The following is a 9,712-nucleotide window of genomic DNA, read 5'->3' as shown; positions in this document are numbered from 1 at the left end:
AAGTCTCTCTTCCTAGCCTCTCTCTCTTTCTCTCAATGCAATATGCCAAGTTTGAATTAGTTCAGACAGGCCTGTTCATTATAGAGAGGATGCAAAGAGAAGATCTATGCCTATACAATCCTTAGAAAACAGTTTAAAATATGCACTCTGCTCACAAATGGCAATGTATGACACACATCCCTGGCCGGCTGCCTGGCTCCTACTTAAAGAATTGTCTTGTGTGGGGAAATAAATTTTACTAACAAGACAAAGTCACTGTTTCCCTGTTTTACTACAATCAAAGTAGCATGCCTGACAACACAATGTCTCATCATCCCCCTACCTGCAGACAGTATAAGTAATGTGCAAACATCATAAATCTGTATGAAAGGAGGAGCTCCATTAGCTCCGGTAAGGATTCCACCTCTTCAGGAGCAAGTGGATATATTTAGATCTTTTCCACAAGTAATTTGTCAGTGGGAGCTTGGGAAATCCCATTGTCAAAATGACCCCCCCCCCCATTATTAATCATATTACTATTAAATATGAATTATAATATAATATAATATAATATAATATAATATAATATAATATAATATATTATTATATTATATTATAATATTATTTTTTTTCACTATATATACAAATTTTTTGTGTAGAAAATTTTATAAAAACAATATAATTAATACAATTCTGAAATATAATCTACAGTTCTATTATATGTGTGTTTATTCATATTACATTCATATTTGAAAAAAAAAAACAAAAAACATTTTCAGTCAGAAATTGCTAGAAAAGTTTTACAAATTACAAGAATCAGCATGTAATACATTGAATTAAACAAACTTTTGAAGTAGAAAAAAATAAATAGTATTTTCTTGTAAAACATAGCCAAGTAATCTTCATTATTTCTTTATTTAGAACTTAAAATCATAATTTTTACAGTATGTATATATATATATATATATATATATATATAGTGCATGTATACACACTATATATTTTGGCTGTTATATATTTATTTGTATATATAAACTTACAAAAAACTTTCAAATGAAAAATATTATTGTAGTCATTAAATTATGTAGATGTGCAAATATACAGCTTTGGACTTTGAACATCCTCGCTATAAGTGTGTGTGTATGTGTGTGGTGCTGTCAGATGTTGCACCACACTGTGGCTGGTGCAGCTGGAACCATCTGTGTTGGGACTCTGAGGGAGGGAAGAGACTGGAATGGTGCTTCTCCAGACAACACTGCTCTCCCAGCCACAGATGCAGTAGCTGGGCCTGCCCATGCTGAACTGCGCAACAACCACAGCCACAGACAGCATTGCATTCGTTAATCCTCGCTAAAACAGGTCAGGCTACATCAAGCACTTGGACTAAATCAAAGCAAGGCCTCCAGATATCAGTACATGCGTTGGCTCAAGGTCGGTTTTAGCTATTTACTCACATAACACTGCGCTAAGAACTTCATCACTAACATATGATTAGTGCAGTGCAGGTTCAATTAAAGCTAACCAACAAAATCAATATGTGCCACTCAGCATATATGTCGAAAAGTTAATTAATAAACAAGAAATGAATTAGAGGTGAAATGGAAGCACGTGGAGCTGTGCCTAAGAATATTATCAGTCAAAGACTGAATTACTATGACCTCAGCGAAATGAGGGACAAGTGATTCCACTTGTGGAACTTAAGTGTGTGATGATCCATCTTTCAGCAGAGCTCAGAACTGGTAATGTGTGAGGCTGGAATGGACCCAGACTTTGATTAGGAGTCCTGCACCATGTACACCTCTATTCTGGAGCTGGGCCCAGGATCCAACTGTAATCACTACCTCCCATTTGCTTTAATGAATTCCACTACTGATGAATGGAACTAGAATGGACTTATTGAGCACGCCTAAAAGACTTTCACACAAAATTAATTAGCCTTAACTACATTCCTGGATACAGCTATCAAAAAAACAAAAAAAACAAAACACAAACAAACAAAAAAACAAAAACCAATCCAAAACATGCTAAGAATCCATTTTGTGTATTACATACTGTATTTTCAGGGAAGCACTGTTACAAAAACACTGTTAGCGGCAGGGCGTCTCAGTAAACAATAGCTGTTTAAGAGGTCAGTTCAAGGTGAGGTGACACACAAGTCCAGTGTGGGGTCCTGGAGTTCATTGAAAAACCACAAATGTCACATTTTTACCTCTGCTTAAGAAATAAGTCAGTGACTTACACAAATCATTATACAAACACGATTGGGGGTTATTGGTATTTGTGCAAATCTTTCAGAATATACAGTATCCGTTAAGGGATAAAGACATGATTTTGTACATTTCAAAATACACGATACAAACATACTGTAGTTTGTAAGTCAATGGAGGCAATCCATAAACAATCAAATATTCACCGTTTTAATAAAGTATAGCCACAAGACATAAACAATATGCATGTTAACATATTTTTAGAGTGATATTAGTGTTTACTAGCCTTTTCTATACAAAGCTCTAACCAGTTTTACAGCTTTGTTGACGTGAGTGCATAAAAATTATTAGTTCTTGTTAGTTCTTGTTTTCCGAAACAATTGCACAGATGTGATAGATGAAAGGTGATTGGTGCTTGAAAGGGTTAACTCGTTCTTATTTCCTGTTATAGATAGTGTGGTGACCGCAGGAGTCAAATCCTCGGCACGACGGAGATGCAACTTCCAACTCCAGCATAATTTGAATTCTTTCTCACCTCACTCATGTGATACTGAGTGGGGCTCATTCTTTTTGCTCTCCTCCTCTCTCTGGAACAATGAGATTTTTATCTTTAATGCTATTACGCGCCTGTAATAGCTTTAGAGCTTTTCTGGTTTACATTGGCAAGGGAGAGCGAGAGTTTATTGGGTGTAGGACCTTTGGATTTCCACTTTTTTGTGTTGCAACTGATATAAACTACTCTTTAACCCAGGCGAGAATGAGATGGCTGTGTTGAAAACTTTCAGCAGCCTCTTAGCGATGGCGGCGTTATCTCGAAAGAAAAGAAAAGCACTGTTTCACTCTCTTTCTTTTTTTTGTGCTGTTGACGGGTGTTGTGTAGGGCTGGCTCAGTGGGAATGATTACTGTGGGGGTCTTAATCAGGAGGCTCTGGCTTCCCGGACCCTAGGGGCCCTACGCTACTACATTTCCTGTCAGGACACACTGAGAAACAATCAATCATTTCGGGATCCTCTGACAACTGGAGGAGGTACCTCTGCTCCACGGGAGGAAGAGCGAGGGAGAGAGAGGACGGTGAGTTTGAGGACGAGTAGTGTATAGGCTATGAATATGAGATGACTCTTGTTAGAAGTCCAAGTTTAAGAAAGGACACGAGCAAGCAAGGCCACGTCGACCTGGGTTACAATTTACGTCAATTTATGCCTGTAATTGGACTCCATCACCCCGACCCTTTATTCATTTTATCAGACAGCCTAAGACAGGGTCATTTTTGTCACGTTGTAAAAGCGCCCTGCATTTTAAGTTGGATACCGCCACTCTTCGGAAACGGTAGCAGTGGCTACAAACAAATCTCATAAAAGCTTGCCGAGATCCCTTAAAGGCCGAGAAATTGTGTTGCTTTTTGGAGGGAAAAGGCTTTAAAAGTCAAATGTGATAAGCCAAGGTGCTTTCCGCATAGGATGATGCTTCTTATCAAACAGAACAGAGGCCACATGAGAAAGCTGCCTGCCCATGTCCCTCCCTCTATCCTTAACGCACTACAAGAGCAAATCCCAACCATCACCAGGAGGATTTCCTCTGGCGTTGATATGCAGCAGAAAAGTTAAAGTAGGCAAACAGCCGATCCCATAAACGTGATTTATATTATTTAAAAAGTTGTGCGTTCTTGGCGCGGAATGAAGGATATTAAGTCCTCAAAGGGAGGGAAAGGGCCCATACCTCATCTGAAAAACCTTTTAATCTTTGATAGGAGGATGTTAAAAGAGTTAGCTTGTGTAGGTGCGTCAGTGTATGTGTGTTTGCATGCGTTCATTTGGGGCTATTGCTGTGGTTCACTGTTATTTTTACTATGACTACTTGGCAATGCTCAAACTGGACAAATGTACACCTCTCTTGGCCCATCCCCCAAGTGCAGACATTCTCACCACTTGGGGAAAAAAAAAACAGAGGGGAAAGCACAAAAATAAACAATGTGTTCACAGGATTCACAGTCAAAGTATCAAATGTGTTGAGCCAGGGTTGAGAAGAAAGATTCAAAGCAGGAGATGTATCTATGATAAAAGAAGTGTGAGTATCATACATCAAACATTTGTTACCCCCCCGCCCCCCCGGATCCTCTGATTGCACATGACTGCAAACAAGGCAGTGCTAAAAATCTCAAGAAAGATGAGAGCGATCCACCTCTCTATGAAGATCATCAATCACCGACTGTAAGCTCTCTTTTTATTAGTTCAAGTAAAGCTGCACTCTTCCATTTTATGGATATTATGAAAGCTAAAATGGACAGTGCTGGGGAGGCTGTGCAAACGGGATGGGTTTACCTACGATTATTGACTAAGGGAGGTGCGGATGAGATTTGAGAGTTGCGAATAAAGTTTCAATGCTGATTTGTCTGCATACAAGTTTGGTTTCTTCAACTTCCTTGGTCAATAATAATAGGTAAAGCCATCCTGTTCACACAGATGTTCCAGAACTGTCCATTTTAGTTTTCATAGTATCCATAAAATGGAATAGTGCAGCGTTTTTGGCAAAAGTTAGCACACATGCTCTTGAGGCATAAGATAAAAAAATTATTCTGTTTCCAGGCAACTGCCCAAGAAAGAAAGACAAAAAAGCATATTTATGTTATATTTTATACAAATATAATTTTTAAAATTATTACATTAAACATTTAAAAAAATATTGTCTAATAAACAGTAAGTACTAATTATGTGTCTAGAAATTGCATGAACAGGGCAACATAAATATACACTAATAAGTGAACATTCTGCTATTTTATGCATTCTATAGTTTAATAGATCACTATTAATTACAAATAGATATTCATAATTACAAATTAAACATCCAAATATCTTTATAGTATTTTGCAAGTAAATATGTAATAAATTGGAAAACATCACAAACTTGACCTTGTGACTTTTTTCTTTGGTATGGCATGCTGTGATACTCTATCCAGCTTTTTTTGCATTTAAGTGCGACCGTCTCATTAATCACAAGTTTTTATGTTCACTTAAATGGTCACTGCAGAGAGCTTGTGTTACCGCGTTTAGTTCTGCGGTGAGCTTGTTAGGCACGACTTTAGTGTTTAAGCTAACAAAAAGGGCTTGAATGGGTTCAGACCAGCCGTGGAATGTTAAAGGGTTCACATTTCACATGCAGATGTGCGACCTCTGTAACCTTTAGAGGGAAGGTGTGTTTTAACCCCCGAGAGGAAGAGGGCCAAGAAGGGCAGGGGGCACTTTCAGGGGCTTGACCAGGGACAACAACCATCTTAAGTTTTTCAGAGAAGCAGGATGGAAAGGATGAAGTCGATCCTTGTTTTGTATTTCTTAAGTAAGTTGTACCAATACTACGTCCATCACGTTATCAAGTATAAAATATTCTGAACACACAGCAGCTGTATTATGACATCTCCCAGCAGCAGGCAGACATATATATTGGGTCCTATGGCACCACCCATCATGCTTGCCGCAGCACAGGCTTTGGAGAGGAAGTGGAATTATGATTTCTTTTTTGGGGGAAGTACAAAGCAAGCCATTTATCAGACGTGCAGGCCCGCACCCGGCCTCAGTTCTGTCATAACATACAGACGGAGGCCATAAAACCAGGTGAAAAATATAACACCATACTTTGGACCACAGCAAGTTATTATTTCCCTATCCATGGACAATAAAACAAAACCAAAACAGATAGAGCAGCAGATGAAACAGCTTTTCTAATTCATACCTCTCCTGCTGACAGCAGTTCAGAAGGATGACCTTGTGAGAGTGTGTGCTAGAAATAAGAAAAGACTCCCAGCCAGAACTGCAGTTACCTGGTTTAGAGACATGACATGTGAGGTAATTGATGTGTTACACCAGGCTGCATTTATTTGATAAAAAATACAGTAAAAACAGTAATATTGGGAAATTGTATAACTGTTTTCTGTATTATTATATTTTTAAAGTTGAATTTTCGGCAGCCATTATTCGAGTCTTCAGTGTCACATGATCCTTCAGAAATGATTCTAAAACGCTGATTTAGTGGCCAAGAAATATTCCCTATTATTACCAATGTTAAAAACAGACATACTGTAGTTTTGTGGAATTCATTATACATTTTCTTTGATGATTCAATGATTAACAGAAAGTTTAAATAACTCTTTATTTGGAATAAAAATCTTTTTACCATTATAAATGTCTGTACTGTCAATTTAAATGTTCTTTACTTAGAAGCAAGTGCTTTGTACTATTGTCATATTTATTTGTTATAAAAATGTATATTTATATATATAACCATTTGTATATTAGTTATGTTAGTACTGTACACTTTTGATATTTAATATACAGTGAAAATCAAAGCAACAACAACAAGATTTTGGTCATATTGCCTGTTTAGTCAAAACTCTAGACTAAAATTTAATTTGTTACTGCATTTCAGTAACAACCTCTCTTCTCATAGGAGACTTATTAAAAAATGACAAAAATTGTTTAAAGAGAGTAGGAAATTACAAGTTGGCAACCCGCTAGCATCTGACCCCAGTTCTCTGGGGAAATGAATGTATTTCTACTGACCGAACTCTCCACAGGTAAGAAAGCCGGAGAATATAAGACCCTGTAACCATAGCAACAAACAAGGAGTATATGTCAAGCCAGCATCACTAAATTACCCATTAAAGCCGGCAGGAAGAGGAACGGAGCAGTGGGCAGGTCACCGCAGGCTAATGGACAGATAAGATGGCAAACATGCACACACGGGCTGCAAGACAAAACGCTTTTAATAAAGACGTCCTCTCGAACCATACCCTTATGAATGCCACCGGAACGTGTTTATACGACTTCCCCTCAGAGGGTCGCACACATTCCTTCCAGATCAACAGGAGAGAAAGAGGAAGGAGGGATCAGGAAGGAATAAAGATTGAGCAAATGAGCGAATGAGACAGACAAAAGCGAGGGGGCTTCTAATAGTTCACTCAGTTCATGCTATTAGCTGCCTCTTTTATTCCCCCTGACACAGGAAGGTCTGAATGAATGAATGAAATAATACAGAAATATATAAATAAGTACAGAGTGCAGGCGCTAACTATGCAGACAGCGCATTTGCATTGGATATAATTAGCAGGCTGAGGAGTGTAGCATGTCCTTGGGGAGCTTCTGTGATAACTGCTTGCTCTTGTATAAGGTTTTCATTTAGGAGTGTCAGAGGAAGCTAGCACATCTTTATTTCGGCCCTCAACCAGCCTTAATTCAGCTTGGGCTGCAGTAACCAGCCTTTCCTTTCATAGGCAAAAAAAGGGGGAGGGAGTAGAGAGAGATAGTGAGTGGACAGCGAGTGGCCTGTAATGAATGCGGTTATTAAATTGTTTCAGCTTTAAAAGGGGGCCCTATTCTTACACTATTATAAAGAGATCCATTTATCCCTACTGATCGGCCCCGTCTCCACTCTCCCACTTTCACTTTGATCAGCAAGCACATTGCTGTGATGTGTCCCATTCAATAGCGAATCTGGGGCAATTTTAATGCTTTTTTCCCTCACCACTGCTCCATTTCCGCCTTCTCTCACTCCGTTTAAAAATAGCTGTTAATTATAAGTGGAGTTTAAATGTCTTCCGTGACCCAGAAATGCAGGTTGGGGAGAGAAAGAAAGAGAGAGAAGGAAGAGGCTGTGCATTTCCAAGCTTTTACAGTTGTCGGACAGTCAGCACGACTCGCGCGAGAGATATCAAAGAAGGAGTGTCAGGCAGACTCCACTGAGTTGAAGTGTTTTGCCTGAACCCAAATTGAGAAGAAGCAGAAGATGGCGGGGATGATGTGTTTTTATCAGTGGTTGTACCTGCGAAAAAGGGCTGCGCTGGGACCTGAAGTCTCCACCTAGAGGGAGTTTGATAAATAAGAAATCAGCCTGAGGAAGCGAATAAAGATGTAAGAAGATGTCTAGTTCCTCCCTCCTCAGTCTAACCGCTCACCTGAGGGATCACACACACACACATACACACACACAAAAAAACTTTCATGCTTTGCTTTAATACCTTGATATGGTGGGATTTTCACAATGGAACATGAGAGGAGAGTTAGGTGCGTATCACAACACGCTGCTGTGCGCGTATACGCATCCCCCCTTGATGCGTACGCACCTCGTTCCATTGTCATCGCCATTATCCTCTGCCCTCCAGGTAAGAAGACTGCACAATTCCCTATGAGCTGTAACGAAACAGAACCTCCACACTTCAATTCAAAGCTGTGGGCAATGCAGAGGACTTTTCAGGGAAACATCGCAGCACAGCTAGAATTTGATTAGCGGCATGAAACTATAGTCGCTGTCGGCTTCACCACAATGCACAGGTCAACGGAACAGACTTAAATTCTGTTGAGCAGAAGACATGTCGACTGCAGAGGGGCCATGCTATAAATTGTAGTGAAGTTGCTAAGAGTTACTACAGCGTGTCTTATTCATGTGAGGGTCAATGTAACATGTATGTAGGGCTGGAGATATATCCTTGTGTTTTCATAGTTGACCTTTAAGGAATTGGAATTAGTTAACCAAGAAAGAGATGGATTAACTTGACTAACAATCCTAATACATTAAATCTGAAATTTGTAAACTTTTAACCCCATTTAGATTGATAAAGACAATATTGCTTGCTTGATAGAGTTCTTCCTATACTTGCAAGTATCTGTAAGAAAAGTATCAGATGGCAGACAGAGCTATCAGAGTTAAAAAAGTGTTGCATGATAGATATTAAACTCTTTTTCTTTATGCTCATTGGCTGCCAGGTCCATATTTCTGGTACAATATTCCTACACAACCAAACAATAAAAGATACATTTATAAATATATTTAAAGATTATTTAATGATCAATGGCTCAAATGACCTAAGAATATTTTCTTCAGGATGTCTTGTGTTGACCTGGGCTGTGTTTCCCAAAAGCATTGTAAGCTTAAGTACATCGTAGACCCATTGAAACCAATGAAGCTACAATCAGCTTAGGCTTAAGATGCTTTTGGGAAACTCAGCCCAGAGTGATGACTGTATGCATTTTTAAATAGCAGGTGTGCATTGGTTTGTTTATAATTATGGTGAAATTTAAAGATTAGGTGAAATCAAAACCAGAATGTGGCAACAAATTTTGTTCCAGCACAGATGGAAAGTTTAATTTTTTTAAGGTTAACAGTGCAATTTCATAGACCACTAGAGGAAAGTTAAAGTCAAACTCTAAGTTCTCAAGTGCCAGACGACAAAGTAAAATATAATATTTGCTAAATCATTTAGTATCACAGCATATTTCCCATTAGGCCAGAATATTGTTTTCAAATCTATCAAAACACAATCTCAGTGCAAGCAGTGCAGAGCTCAGTTTCATTAAAAAATTAACGTTACTAGTTCACTCCCTTTACGCCAGCATTCATTTTTCCCTTTATTTGAGCTGATGTTAAAATGAAATGTTTGCTGAAATTATCTTATGCATTTTTACGTCAGGGCAAAGCAGGCAAAATCCTTTCTGAGCCATTTTTAGAGCAAGACATTGTCCTTGCCACTTGCTTTCTGTGT

Source organism: Cyprinus carpio, chromosome B5 (genome assembly GCF_018340385.1).
Source record: "Cyprinus carpio isolate SPL01 chromosome B5, ASM1834038v1, whole genome shotgun sequence".
NCBI lineage: Eukaryota > Metazoa > Chordata > Actinopteri > Cypriniformes > Cyprinidae > Cyprinus > Cyprinus carpio.
Note: the sequence above shows the minus strand (reverse complement) of the source record.